General features: G+C 29.4%; 1 protein-coding gene across 11 annotated transcripts in view; it reads left to right on the top strand.

Annotated features, from left to right (window-relative positions):
* LOC126873815 (octopamine receptor beta-2R-like) overlaps positions 1 to 15,362 on the top strand; it is a 612,816-nt gene that overhangs the window by 399,591 nt on the left and 197,863 nt on the right. For 4 of the 11 annotated variants that reach the window (XM_050635073.1, XM_050635072.1, XM_050635080.1 and 1 more), the window contains exon 1: positions 7,783 to 8,453. The exons of 2 other annotated variants lie outside the window; for them this stretch is intronic. The gene's annotated coding sequence lies outside the window, so the exon portion shown is untranslated. Of the gene's footprint in view, positions 1 to 7,779; positions 8,454 to 15,362 lie in introns of those variants that run through there. 5 more of the 11 variants (XR_007692555.1, XR_007692556.1, XM_050635079.1 and 2 more) reach the window with 2 other exon arrangements.

Raw genomic sequence — 15,362 nt, forward strand, 5'->3', positions numbered from 1 at the left:
TTTACTTTACTTCTGCATTTACAATCCAAATAACCTAAACAAACTCAAGAAATTATACATTATTTTGTACACACTCTCTTTCTGTTCTCTATTTTTAATGGATTTTTAGCTTACCCTTTCTGTTTGCCTGTCTATCTAGGTAGAATTTTGTAAGCGAAATTTCACTTGCTTCCCAACTAAACAGCTAAAATTTTGATCATTTGCTCATTTTCGATGACGCTACAATATAAATAAAAAAAATTAATCATTTTTTGATTAGAAATAATTAATCTGGTTATCTAAGGTGAAATCAGAAAAAATCTTTTTATGCAACTATATGGTTCAATTATTTATTATCGGATGATAGTTAAAGCTAAGAAGTACAAAATGAAATATATACATTGAAAAAGTAAGAAAAGATGGTTTTTATGTAAATGTATGCTAAAAAGAAGAAAACAATTTTCTTAAATATAATAGTAATATAATTACAGGGAAACCTGTTTATGTTGAGCACACACGGTAATAATATAATAAGATATCAGTCATCATAAGATAACACTTTAACTCATATTACTAAAAATACAAATCTGACAAGCTCATATTAGTTCCAAAATTTTCAGAATTTTAATGTTTTCGGAGACCCTCTGTTTGATTAGATAAATCTCTAGTTATGATTTGAATCAAATATTCTTCAAATTTTACCTCCTAATCATTGAAGAATTGTTTTCCTTGGCTTTACTAGAAATTTGTCCATTCGAGAAGTTCGTCCAAGAGAACAGAAGAGATGTTGGTCAAATGGAAGATGCATCGCAAGATTAATGCAGTGAGCCCGTTAGGTTTTTATTTTTAGTAATATGAGTTCATTAATTGAGTGATACCTTATTATATGATTACCGCATGTGCTCAACATATATAGGTTTCCCATATATTATTATTAAACTCAATTACTTAATAATACCTAATTAAAAATATTATTTTCTTCTCTTTAATGCGTTTGCAAGTAAAAAACATTTTTAAATGCTTTGTTTAATCTATACATTCTTTCTATTCATTCTTTTTCGACAATAGACTCGTCTATAACGAATAGTTAGCACATGGATATTTAAAACCAAATAGGGAAGGAAAGAAAGAAGAAATAGGAATGTTCCTGGTATTCACTTCTATGAAGCGCACAAATGAGACGTAGTGCAGATAGGAGGATCCACGAGCAGACTGTCCGCCTTGGCAGTCTGTAATTTTCTGTCAGCGTATAATAGGGGCAAGTCGCTTGAAAAACTTGTGTGCAATCGGTTTCCATGCTGAGCTCGTGTATGTTGGCGTTTATGGCCTTTCACGAACAGTGACATAATGCACCTCATGGGGATCGAGTATCGTTACGAGTTCATCTATTATGGGAATCTCGATAATCGAATGTTTTCCCGGGATAAGTAACGCCGAACGTTTCCAGTCAGCCATTGACTCGTGAGTACTAACAATTAATAGTGGCGAATCCTTTGGATCTACTCTAGAAGCATTTCGTGGTTGTGGGGTTAGTATTCCTTGCGATCCTTTGGAATATCTGAGAATTTAAAAAGTTATTATCGAATAAGAATTGGGATAGAATATTGTATGGATATTTATTTTCCATAGTTTGTCTTTTTTGTTTCTTTATTTGTTTTTTCGACATACTACATGTTAATTTGTAAAAAAATATCTGTGATTCTTCTGTATTTATTTCTTATACAGAGCCTCACAAAAGTATTCGAATACTTGTAGATATCTTTTATGAATATATTATGTGTGTGATACGAAACATTTTGAAATTTCATTGCCTTCGTAATGACATCCAACTACCATGATTTTATGTGTAAAAATTTCAAGGATTCTAAAAATCGACATACACGGTAAATCACCTGAGAAGAGATGAAGCTGAAATATTTTAGATACTATTAATTATATCGAAAAATGTTTCGGATAAAAGTTAAATGACTTCAAGGAAGGTACATTTTGACATTACTAGATTCTCTGTAAGTGTGCGTGTAGAGATCGTGTGAAGGCCAATTTAGTTTTTTTCAATGGAATTATATATTTTTTAAATACATTAGTCGATGCAGCTCGAAATTATCTATACAAAATTATAAACCTATTCGTCGAATAGATATGCCAGAAAATTATTAGTTTAGTAAATATTTTAACTTTTATTTTGTAAAACTTATTCTCAAATAGATCATCTTCATCAAGAGATTCACCATCAGATTTATCAATAGATAGACAACTCTCAATATTCCGCGAGACCATCTTTAGCCTTTATTATATGCTTAAGGTGACCATTTATGTTGTATAATAAGCTTTTACTAAATATACGTTTACAATAAATATCTCGTAATTTCCATATACAGTTTCAGTTCAGTTTCATATTTTATAAATATAATCATAACAGTCGTGTCTCATTACGGTATTAATGATATTTCGAAATGATCTATATAACATACAATATATGTGTACAGATACACTTTTTCTATGGTCTATGTCTAAATATTTTCATGCGTTAGTTTAAATCATGTATTTTTATAACATTGATTTGATTGGGGTATTTATCGATTCAATTCACTCAACTATCTATTAATAAATCTCCTATATAGTGTAATTACATTCTGTTAATAATAGTCCGTATAATAGCTTTCTATTTGCAATATGTTTCATTATTTCATCGATATATTTTAAAATTTTTGGCAGATGTAATATTTGGTTTGAATTTAATTTCATAATAGAGGAAATAAAATTAATATAGGATGCATGATCTATTCTGATTCTGCAAACAATTAGAACCGGGTCCTGCGTTGAAGAGAAGCTTAAGGATTTGTTTTCATAAAGATATTTTTTACAGTTAGTAAATATATATTTCCATTCCTTGCTTCAATCATTTAGGGACATATTAAAAAGGAGGAGAACTGTTATCCCTGATAAGAATATTAAGTGTATTATTGGATAAGTTTATTTTTAGTCCGATTCAATTTTGTCACTATCATTTTCCGTAAATGCTGAACGTAAACTGAAAACAAGAAGAATGAAAGAAAGAATTATCTTTGCTGTTTCTTTCATGTTACTTTTCTAATCCAATTTTTAAGATTCGAGTTATTTCGAGCTTTTAAAGTAATTAGATCATTTAAATTGTTATAACAAAACACAAAGAATTTAGAATTTCTATAACATATAGAAATTTAAATATTAAGATCTACATGTGAAATTTCGAAGTATTACTTTATTTCATATAATATCATTTTTTAAATATCCTTTGACCGCTTAACAGTCAATTCTAATTTTTATAATCTATAATTATAGATTTCTTCTAGGTTCATCGAAGATATTGCTTTTTTCAATTTAGCCATGCTTATCTACTTATTGCTTTCATCGAAACACTTCTTTGCATTTTATTTCCTTTCCTTTTAGCTTCTTTATATTATTACCGTATCTAAATCCGCGCATTTCCCCTTCTTTCTTGTTCTTCTTCTACCCTTGTACCTTTTGAAAGTATAGTCACTCTTTTTCTGTTAAACGTTACTTTTTTTCCTTTGTTTCCATTAAATTTTTGCCTTTCATTCTAGATTCTTCTTTAGCTTATCGTACCCGACATCACTGTTTTCCTTACCGTATTCGTGGCTCTGCGGATATTCCCATATTTTTTATTATTGTTGTATTATGGTCTTGGTTTCTTTCAGATTATAGAATAGACTATTTGTTCCATTTTTCATTACCATATTAGTATTATTTTTACTTTCTCTTTTCTCTCATATTATTTTGTTCGTTTATTCTTTTCAAAGCTATTCTCGAATATTACAAAATTTCTTTTTCCTATCCTTTACAGTGCTTCTTTCATTTATTTTTTACAGATTTCTTTCCCCCTGGAATTTTGTTTAATTTTTTTCATGTATTTTACACTTTTTTGATGAACTTCTGTTATTTATTTTTTATTACTATATTTTCGTAAGACTAGGTGTATTCCTCCAAGCTTTTATTGGCTTCCTATATGTTTCTTTCTATCTGCCGTTTTAAGCTCATATTTGTCAAGTATCACATCATCATAGGTTTCTTCACAGACGAGTTTCTAACTTAGCTATTCTCTTTTTTGTTACCACAATTTTCTTCATATTTCTTGCAGTGCATCGTCTTTCTGATACTCACGTCTTCGTATTCATTCAATGCATAAAAAGTTATTTATGCTAGTAATAAATTATACTTAAAAAAAACAGTGCAGTACATTAAGTATGCATTTACAACGTTTTGAATATACCAGGTTGTGCATTAATTACCAATAGAGTATGGATATTTATGCATGTTAAATATGTAAGAAGCATATGACATGTATACATCTAACCTATGCAAAATATATCAAAAGTATATTTGATGTAAGTTTTAAAAATCGAATATTTTCTATAATACATTACTTATTTAAGAATAATTTTGTAACCATTCTAATATATTATAATTTGCGTCGCAATAAATTTTAAGTGTTTTCTAAATTTACAGTTGTTTATTGTTGATATTTACATGTAAAATATAACACTTATTTGCCTTGTGATATTTTTAAAAAAATGATAAGAATTTTTGAAAGTATTGACATTCTTATTAATATTCAAGGAAACTTTTCGTATATTTGCTTATCAGTCACATAAATCATGATACTGTTAATGATACGATAAGCTTAACAAAACTGAACTACTTTAACTAGTAAACCTAACAGTTGACAATCAGTGATTAGTTAACATTGATAACATATTATTGTTTTTTAGTTCTTTATATAATTATAATAAATTATATCATTTTGATAGGATACGTGAGTTATTTGAAATATTCGCGGCTTTACCTACCCCATATTATGATAATGTATCAATTCTATTTACACATACCGAAGTTGCATCTATCTTATACATAATTTTTAAGTTTGACATTGATCTATCGTAAAGTTTTTCGGAAAAATTAATTTAAAGAAAGCTTTCTCGTTGCCTGCCGTAAAGTGAATAACTTTGAGCACCGTACCGTAATTAAATTTATCGTCAAAAAAGACAACGCCAATAGAAATTTTTAATGAAATGAAAAATGTATTAGATGATAGTACACCATTACATATTGCAATAAAGAAATGGATGGCAGAATTTAAACGTGATCGTACCAGTTTGGAAGGTGACCCGCGTAGTGGACGTCCGAAACTCTATCAATAGAAGGGATTGTGAAAAAAATGCACGATATTGTTTTGTAAGATCGATGAATGGAAATTACCGAATTGCTAAGACTAAAAAATGAAAGCAATTTGAGTCTCGAAATAGTATGTTTTCATTTTAAAGGTGTAAACTTTTCAGAGGACCCTAGTAAATATGTCACATAAGCATGAAATATGTAAGATATTTCTGTATATATTCTCAAACATAATTATATGAAATTTATGCTAAGTATTGAAGTGAAATATTAGAATCCTGTAAGGAAAGCAATAAAGAAAGAAAGCAGTATATATAACATATAATTATAATATATTACATATTATATTATATATAATTTATGCATTATGCAAAAAGTATAGAATGAGGAACGTATAACAAATTTTTATGCAGGTTTCATTTCTCTGCTCAATGTAGGAAATATGTATACATTTTAAGGAAATATATCGTCATTGTTATTAATATTATTTAAAATCGCATTAACTGCCGAGGTAATTAGCGACTACTCTATGTTAAACTCATCTGTATCTTGTGGCACTCGTACACGAGGTTCTAGTATTCTAAGGCGCACGGCCATCTGTTTCCGACACTAAGACAGCAGTATTCTAATGTCTGAATGCGTACATGCAGAGTAAGTAGCAATCATTTTCGGGAATATTTGGGGACAAGTGGGACCTACAATATTAGGTAGATTCCGAACTGCCAGAGACTGTGCTAAAATAAGCTCAATACAATTACGAATAAGAAATGCACAAATATCAGAATTCTTGAGTGAAACATTCAGTAATATTTCATAGCTTTAAATAATTAAATTACAGTAGAATCTCAATTATGTGAAATCTCTAATATCCAAACACGTCTCGTATGTGTTAAACAGTCCAACGTAAATACATAACGCGATGTATTGTACAAATCAGTAAAGATTCAGCCTAGCACATTAGCCAGTTACAACACAGCGTAATGTTGTCACGACAAAAATGTGTGGTGCTAACTATGAGCACAGAACACAAATTAATGAAAGAACTTAAGAATGCTAAAAGTGCAGCGCCAACGCGATATAATGGTTTCCATATAATAAAACTTCTTTAATTGACTATGATGCTAGTATTATATGTGCTTCAAATAACAAATTGGAACATAAATAGAATGGTAATGGCGACTATTTTAACATTTTAAAGCATTTAAGTCTTTAGAAATAGGATTAAAATGGTACAAAGTACGAAAAGAATACAACTTTACCGAATTAAATCTGCTGAAAGAATTATGTGATTTAGAAACTCAAAAATTTTCATCCACAGATTTTTATTAAAATCATATTTAATTTTGTTATTTGTGATTGTTATTATTAATGTCTATGTTTTTTTAAATACATAAACATATGTATAACTGTTCTATTATCGGAAAATTCCGTTGTCAGAACATTAATCACATGGTCCTCGATTAAATCGAGCATCCGAACTTCTACTGTATGTACATCTATTTAATCGATTTTATTATTTTTCGATATCATGCCTAAATTAAAAGAAAGGCTTTAAGGGTTTTGACATAGGCTAGTTTCACTGAATTAATCGTATATTCGTCGAATATTCAATGGTACATAAATTAGCAGCTCATTCGTTGAATATTCAATAGTACATAAATATTGGGTTTACATTGACGAAGGTGGACACTACTTTGGTACAAAACAATGTACTCAAATGTGTATTATATAAGAAAATTTACTATTACTGGTAATTTTTGACTTGCAAAATTTCACTCATAATATTAGTTCAACCGAGTGCAGGAGGATTTTGATCTATTCAATGTAAATTTGTAAAATTATTAAATTATAGGAATTATTTGTGTAATAGAAATCTATGACCTAAAACCTAAATCTTCTTAATACAGCCTTTCGAGAACTAAACTAATCAATCCAATTTCTTACAAACTTCTCAATTTTATTATATAATAAGCAAATGTAATTACAAGTATTACGCGCAATACAGTATATGAGAGTATATTAAATAAATAAATGTCCAATTCTCACAAAACAAATGACTTCTATAAATTTATTTATGATAAGAAGATGGCATAAGCAACAGAGAAAGAAAATCTGGAACAAAATAATGATTCTAATATCATTATTTCTCTGTGTTTTCTAAGTTATGATATTGATAGATGTTCCGAACATCTTAATTCGTAAATATTACTAATACCGTCGTATTATAGTTATTCTAAACAGTTACGCGTGAATTTATCTCTTCATTATGTCTAGATTTTATTTTGTTAGGAAGCATCATCCTTTTTATACATTTCAATAATCATAATTTTGTATTGAGAATAAGATTTAGAAGCATTAAACCAAACATCTGATAATTGATACAAAGATTACGCACGTCGAAAGTTACCAAGTTATTGCGTAAAACGATTCCGATAAGTGAACAATATTTCGTTTGTATGAGCACGGCACTACAAATTTTCTTCCTCTCTTTCTTTTCTTCTCTCTCTGCATCCCTCGCCGCTATCACCATCCATCTCCCTCTTTCTACTACCCTATCCCCACTTCGTCGCCCCACTCTAACCCCAATCGCTGCACTGTTCGTCTCTCTCAGGCGCACTTCGGGCATCTCCGTTGCTCAGCCACGCTCATTCAAGCCCGACGCGTTCCGAGTCGACTTGGCTCGATTCAGTCGCGGCTGACCCGCCACGCTGGGAGCTTTGTCTATTACGTGTGTGTTCGTGCTTCCGTTCGACGCGTCTTTCACTTGGTTACGTCTCCTTCGTGTTCAACCCCTTTTTAAAAGCGATCTACAGAATTTCCCAATTTAAAACTACCCTTTACACAAATCTAAACAAAAGAATTATCCAAAAAGCGTAGAAAAGAATAATCGGTGTGTTTATTTTACTCTCTCGAGTTTTCATCCTCTGATAAGACCGTAAAATAAAGTTTCAAATATAGTTGACATTCGCTGCATGCTGTCCATAAGTCTCGTGCATCTTTAACCCGTGCAGAAAAAGGAAAACAGGTGTCTCGCTCGGGGAATAAAAAGGGTGAACATCTGTTGGGTGCGGTATAATAAGGGTTTACGAAGCTCTCTTCGAGGGGTGTTTGAACGAATGAGTGTAGTGAAATGAGACGTTCAGTGTCCACGGTGTTTGCGGTGTTCGACCGACATCGCGACAAGCAGGGATTCGTGAACGGTGGTATTTTGTGAACCAGCGACGCGTGTGAAGTGGTGTAGAAACAAAGTGAATTCTCATTCATTCCGGTGTTTTCTACTCTTCTTCTAAGGGAATCAGAAAGTAAGTGAATTCATTCTCGTGTTTATCTACAGAACAGTAGTGCGACTACACTTTTGAAGTGTTTTATGTTATTACAAGAGAGTCTTGTCGGATTGGAAAGCTTTTGCACTTTTTATGGGGCGCCTCAGTAATATGAAGGAAATATATAAATATAAACATTCCCCGGGGGAAACGATAAATATTTTCATTCATCATTTAATCTAGAAATTTCGAAAGAAAAAATGTCAACGATAAAACTATTATTTTCACTGATTTATCATATAAATTTAATTCTAGAATACGTGTTTATAATTTTATCGATGAAGCTTTCTTCATGTACTACAAATAATATATTTGATTATTGATTATCCAATTATATGTTAAGCTACTAACGAAATAAGAAATTTATAATATTACGTTATATGAATAAAAATTTAAAAATGTGATAAGTATTATGAACAGAATAAATTTCACGATTAACGTTTACGAAATTTACGAAATAATGTTTGTGTGTAACGTTGAAGCTAATGAATTTTTATTTCCATATAAGTACTTAATAATTATACAGACGTGACTCCTTTTTTCCTTCACTCGAAAGATTTTGAAATTTCTAAATGATTTGATTCATGCAAAAGAAACTATTTCCGCGGATTTAGTGAAGAAGATTGAAATAGGAAACAGATAATATGTACATGCTTATTCAGTTTAATTGAGCTACTTAGAGCAAAAGTGATATAAGTGATAAAATATTTAGTGAAACGAATTGTGGATAGAGTTAAACTTTAATTTCATATATAAACCATAAAATAACTATAAAAGGCATAATACTTTAAATATCTATGAATCTTGAGTAGATACTGATTTTATCTCGCTTTCTTTTGCAGAAAGATGTACCACTATCTCTTTTTTTAAGTGCCCCATAATTTCTAAGAAAACATGAAAAACAATCAATTATCACACCGATAAAATAAAGATTAGATTAAGTTAAGAATGATCTAAAAATCTGAGATTTTCTTATCTGATAAGTAACTGAATTATCAAAAAATCCGTTGTTGGATGTTATATGGATGTTTGAGCTACGACTTTTAGGATTTAGATTTGTGTAGTGTTTATTATCAAGAGGTTGCTGAAGCGCTTGTTCAGAGTTGTGATTAGAATATCTGGCTACAGGAAGGGTAACTGCAGGTTTCTACGTGATGCATTACGAATCGGCCATTGATTTATTTAATTAGGGCAAATTTGTATCAGTTATTGTGCTTAAGATTCCAAAAATATTAAATAAGCATGTTGTGAATGGTAATTAGAACACAGAAGATTTTAACTTTTGTGTTATTTATTGTGAATACATACTCTATTAGTGCTTCGATGATTTATGTTAACTGAGTAGGATTTTTACTGTCTATTTGATGTAAAATTTAAATAATATAAATTGCTTCTCTATTATTTTTATAGCATTTATATTCAAATTAGGATATTTTGAACTCAGAGCATTTTTACAGTTAATTTGCTTAAATTATTTAGAATGTTTAAAATCCTTTTCGTTATTCATTCTGTATATTATTAGAATTGTTAGAGTCGAAATAAACATTTTAATCATATGAAACTTTGTGGTTTATTGTCCATGTGTGCAGTTCGAAAAATACCATAGACATTGAAAATTGTGCTTGAGATATTTATAGCCCAGATATTTCCGTTTCTATTATGAATACTATTTAGAGTTTAGATATGTGTAGTTTCGTCGTGCTAAATTTCTCCTCATTCGGTCGCTGTGTTCAAAGTTGTGACGAGGTCATTCAAATTCATAGAGCTTGCGTTATTTACTTTGAACTTGTTTCTAAAATCTACTGCCTTCAAGGCTTTCAATATTTCATCCAAATTTATCTAAGCTTGAAATATACTTAAAATCATTTGGTTTTACATGTATTTTGTATTTCAGAATTTGTATATAATATATTACAAGTATGTATTTTTTGTTTTATAGTTGTTCGACTACTACATGAAATTTATGATTCAATGGTTTTTTTTAGTTATTTTTTAAAATCTTTTATCCGATTATATTAGATATATTTGTATTTTGTTATTATCGCTTGAAGAACGAGATGTATTACATAATAATGCTGTTTGGAAACATTTATATTTTCTAATGTAATAGGCGTATGACATTTATCAAGTATGGATATGAGTGAATAAGTAGATAGTAGATATTTGTTCACGAATAAATTAGTTTTTCTTTCATTAGCGTATTATAACTCAAACGTTTCATGTGTTATTATTATTCGTAGTTCTTCGTAACACTTCTTTTAGATATATTTAGAAATAAAATATTTAATATTCGGTTAAAATTCTTTAAAAATTGTATTGTGCAACCAATAATATAAAATAAATTATTGTATTTATTGTAGTTTGTGACATCCATTGGGCAAGTAACACTGTATCTGAATAAAAAAAATGTTTGAAATATAGCGTGAATTGTTTTGTAGTACATACATGGGGGTAACTTGATATATTTAAAATATTTTATCATATTTAACAAAATTACGTATTTACGAATTAAATTTCTATAATTTATTTTCCTTGCCGACATTTCAAATATTTCCTTCTAGAAGTTATACACAGTTAAATATTCGTATATTTTACACATATACAAGTATTATTATTTCAACAAGTATTACTACTCCATTTATTCCTAACTATAATTATTCTAATATCAGTATTTCAGCTAACGAAATTTAAAGTTTAATGCTTAATTTTGTACATCCATCCATCTTATAGGTTAATTAAAACGAAGAAAAAATCTTATATCATGAAACGTATTGTTTAGCAATACTATCATTTTTAGAGGAAAAATTATATCATATATAAATGTTAAAAAATATATCAATTTAGCTATATTTATTCCTTCGTACAATATAAGTACCTTAAAAAGCTAGAATATATTATGACAGCACTTATAATTTTTTGCATTTTATTCCACTAAAAAAATCGTTCTATTTTAGCATGTACTTTGTTTGTCTTCTTAGCTCCTAATTAACGGCATTATAATCTTCATCACAATTGTCAACATTAACAGAAATAAATATCATCAACCGCAATTTTGACATAAATTACGAATGTCAATATTATTAATTGAAACTACCAAGTATTGATATTTATAGAATTTGCACCAACAGCTAATTTCAACACGAAAATTACGAACATTCGGCATGAAGAACGGACGAGATCGTTTTCACGATTTAATTATCGTGTTAAGGAACGGAGGAACGCAGGTTGCTCGATCGATCGACACCGATTAGAGGAATTGGGCTGTTTTAGGGAAGCTTTCCGTGAGAAATGTGATCGAGTTCTGACCAGTAATTCAGTCGCTGATGTGGAATTCAGCTGGTTTTAGGAATAGATTCACAGTGAAGACAAGTTTCGGTGGTAAAGCGATGAATCTGAACCATTCATTCGGTTTTCCAATGGTCGAACGCTTTTTGGTCAACGGTTTGCCTACTGGCAGAGATGCTTTCACGTCGAGGGCAAAATTTCGAGGGTACTTCGACGAATCGCTTAATCAATGTGGAAGGTTTAATTTATTTCTCTTCATTGAGGGAGAATCGAGGGAGACGTCTTGCTATTGTAAATATAGATGTACTAAAAATAATGTAAAGTAAAAATATGCAATGATATACGAAAATATTCTGCCTAAGGGAATTCACACATCTTCTTCGATAAATATGAAACAAACGAAATAAAAAGGTAAAGGAAGAAGAATTAGAAAATGAAAGAAGTGTCAAAGAAAATATATAAATATTTGATAAATTTTATTACATTTGACAAAGATATGCTCATCCAAGGGCTTTTATGCATCACTATCGATTTATATTAAATATATAGGTATTAAATATATTAAATATATAGGTATATAAATAATGTTCTATCAGGAATGAAGAAACATTTGTCAATAAAGAAAAATGATTCTGAATAGAAAATATTATGTAGACATATAATATTTAAAGTTAATAAATAAAGAAATATCACTTTCAAAGGTGTACAAAGTAAAGTTGCTAATTTTCGTCGATGTCGATTTGTTTCGTTGACATAATAAAATCTTATTATGGAACTATTAATTATATAAATATGATATGTATTTTATTCCGTTGAATAAGATTTGAAATTTTTAAATGTAGAAGTTTGAATATTAAATAATTTGTGTATACGAATTATGAACAAAAGAATGAAGAGAATATGGAGGAATTATTATATATAAATATAATTTGTACCAAGCACGAAAAGTCATTTTTACAAACTTGTTGAAGGATATAAAATGAAAAACATAAGCTGAATTCAATTTCTAGAAAAAATGGAAAATCTGCAATCAAAAGATCGATGAAAATAAAATCCATAGATCGTATTTTATTTAATAACCGAATTACTGACTGCGCTTTGTAGAAAAGAGAAAAAATTGGATATTTCGTCAATGAAAAGTTGTCAATCAAGATTTCTGTAAAGAATCGAGTTTCATTCATTTTGTCAATTCAAAATCCTCTTAATTAAAAAATGAAGCGAATTTGATTTCGAAGGGAGCTGAATAATTTCACTGGAATCACAGAATTTTAGTACTAGTTGCAATGACTTTAAGTAGATTGATTCAAGTTGTTAATGCAGTTAGAAGGAATACGCACGTTTCAAGTGGAAGAACTATACGAGAATGAAACTCGATCAATGGTTCAATTTCAACGAGGTCAAATTGAATGAAGCTCGATTTATTAGTAGAAGCAATCGATTTTGCTCTATTTCTTGGAGAAAAAGGATTCGCAACGTCGACAGATTTCGAAACGCAATTAATTCTCGATTATCTCCCCAGATTTACCGAGTTCTGCCATTCTATGTTCGAAGCGTTTCTGATGACACTAAGCGATATCTGCATTTTTATTCAAGAAATTTACAAAGTGATGTCTATTGAGATTTCTATTATGTCGTAAAAATATTTATAAGGAAAAGGAAATGCTTTATTATCATGTAGTTGAAATATTATTATAAATTCTTATAATGTCGATTTATTCAATTACACTCACTTTTTGTAATATTTACATAGTTATTCTGGTGACATTTTTTAATTTTTATTTCGTTGCAACTGTATTTTTTAGTTGGTTTTAATGTTGCCTCAACATCAAAGATTTAAATTCGTTTGTATCTAAATCGGTAATTAAAAATTTTGCAATTTACATCCTTTGGTACAGTTCTGATGTGAATAGAGATCGTGTGCAATTTATTAAGTTTTTAATCTGAATTCTGTCTGAATTCGCTCTCAATTTAATAGGCTATTCATATTGTTCGGCAGATTTACTATTCCTCTCACAGCGTCGCATCGCATCGTAGTTTTGCGTTCGTTGCATATGAAATTTTCAATTTCAGAAATATATAAGTAAATCATTCAGAATTCATGATTATAAAGTGTCGTTAAATAATATTTGTATTACATATCAATTTGAAGTTTGAAATTTGCCGAGTACATTATGGTCGGAATTTTGTTAATTGCTTTATTATGAAAAGATATTAGGGATTGTGTATTAGAACAAATCATGGATCAACGTCACATTCGACATTTTTATAGAATTCCAAATGCTATATGAAGAGAAAAGATAACCTGCTGTTGGTGTAGCAGATTTAGATTGAGAAGTATCTATATCGACAATAGATCAAGGAAAGATTTTAATTGTAATAACTATAAATTTGTTTTACAACCATATTTTAATACAGTTTCCAAGAAGTAATGTCTATGGGGTTTAATTAAGAATTTGGCCATTTCATTTGCAAATAATATTAATAATTAATAATTAAGCAAGAAAAATTAATAGTTGACACCGGTAAATATAAATAAATACGTGTTTATCAAATATATTTATTCTTCTTATATTACGATAGAAAAATTGAGTGTATATTTGAACAGAGTAGCTGAATTTTTTGTGATATACAGTACATATACTGTAAAATATTCGACTGGACATGCAAGCATTCAATTCGCCCAATGGGAACAAAGTATGTTACAGTAGTACAATAGTTAAATACAATTTTTACAGAATGAAATTAACGTGTATATTTATTATTGTACGAATTTATCGACTAATAATAAAATACATGAAAAAAATGAGAATGAATAAACACAGCTTTCAACAGATGCGAGAAATCTATAATTTATTGGCGAACATATTTATTAGTGGATTATAAAATACGCCAAAAAATTCATATAAATAAACGTAATTTTTAGAGAATACAAGAAACCTATGATTTATTAAGAAATAAATTTATCGACAGAAAATGAAATACGAGTTAAATTAATATTAAAGCTCAGTTAATATATGTTGTAAGTACTGTATTTTATATATTGTTTCATTCCTTTGTTTTTCAATATTTCTGCATAATAAAAATCAGTTTGATATTCTATACGTAGAATACATTATCAGAATCGTGTTTTACCGTTATTAAACGAAACAAATTGTATCCCATTCTAAATAAGTCGCATGAAATTTGTTCAACCGGAATTGCGTGAAGCTTTATTCGAAATAATCCAGTGATATTTGCTTTTTAGAGGAAATTCCCGTTCCTCAACCATACGCGCGCATATTTTTCAGCCTGGAAACGTGGATTCATTCGTCGCAGTGCTTCTGAAATTATGGGGCGACGAGAATTCGAACAATAAAATTGCTATGGAACATTGAAACCGTATACGCCGTTTATATTTACACTTTGAGCTTCGTAGATGTCGCAGTTCCATGGGGAAGGATTTCCATTTGTTTCTATTATTCGCTAGATCTTCCGTCATCGAAACAGTGAATTTGAAGAGTTTATTGTGTATTTGATATAGAAATGCTTTGGTTTATCGTTTAAATAAACATTGAAGCTACAGAAATTTTCATCTATAATATGTCTTAAACGCCTTATTGATTA

Source organism: Bombus huntii, chromosome 15 (assembly GCF_024542735.1).
Source record: "Bombus huntii isolate Logan2020A chromosome 15, iyBomHunt1.1, whole genome shotgun sequence".
Classification (NCBI taxonomy): Eukaryota; Metazoa; Arthropoda; class Insecta; order Hymenoptera; family Apidae; genus Bombus; species Bombus huntii.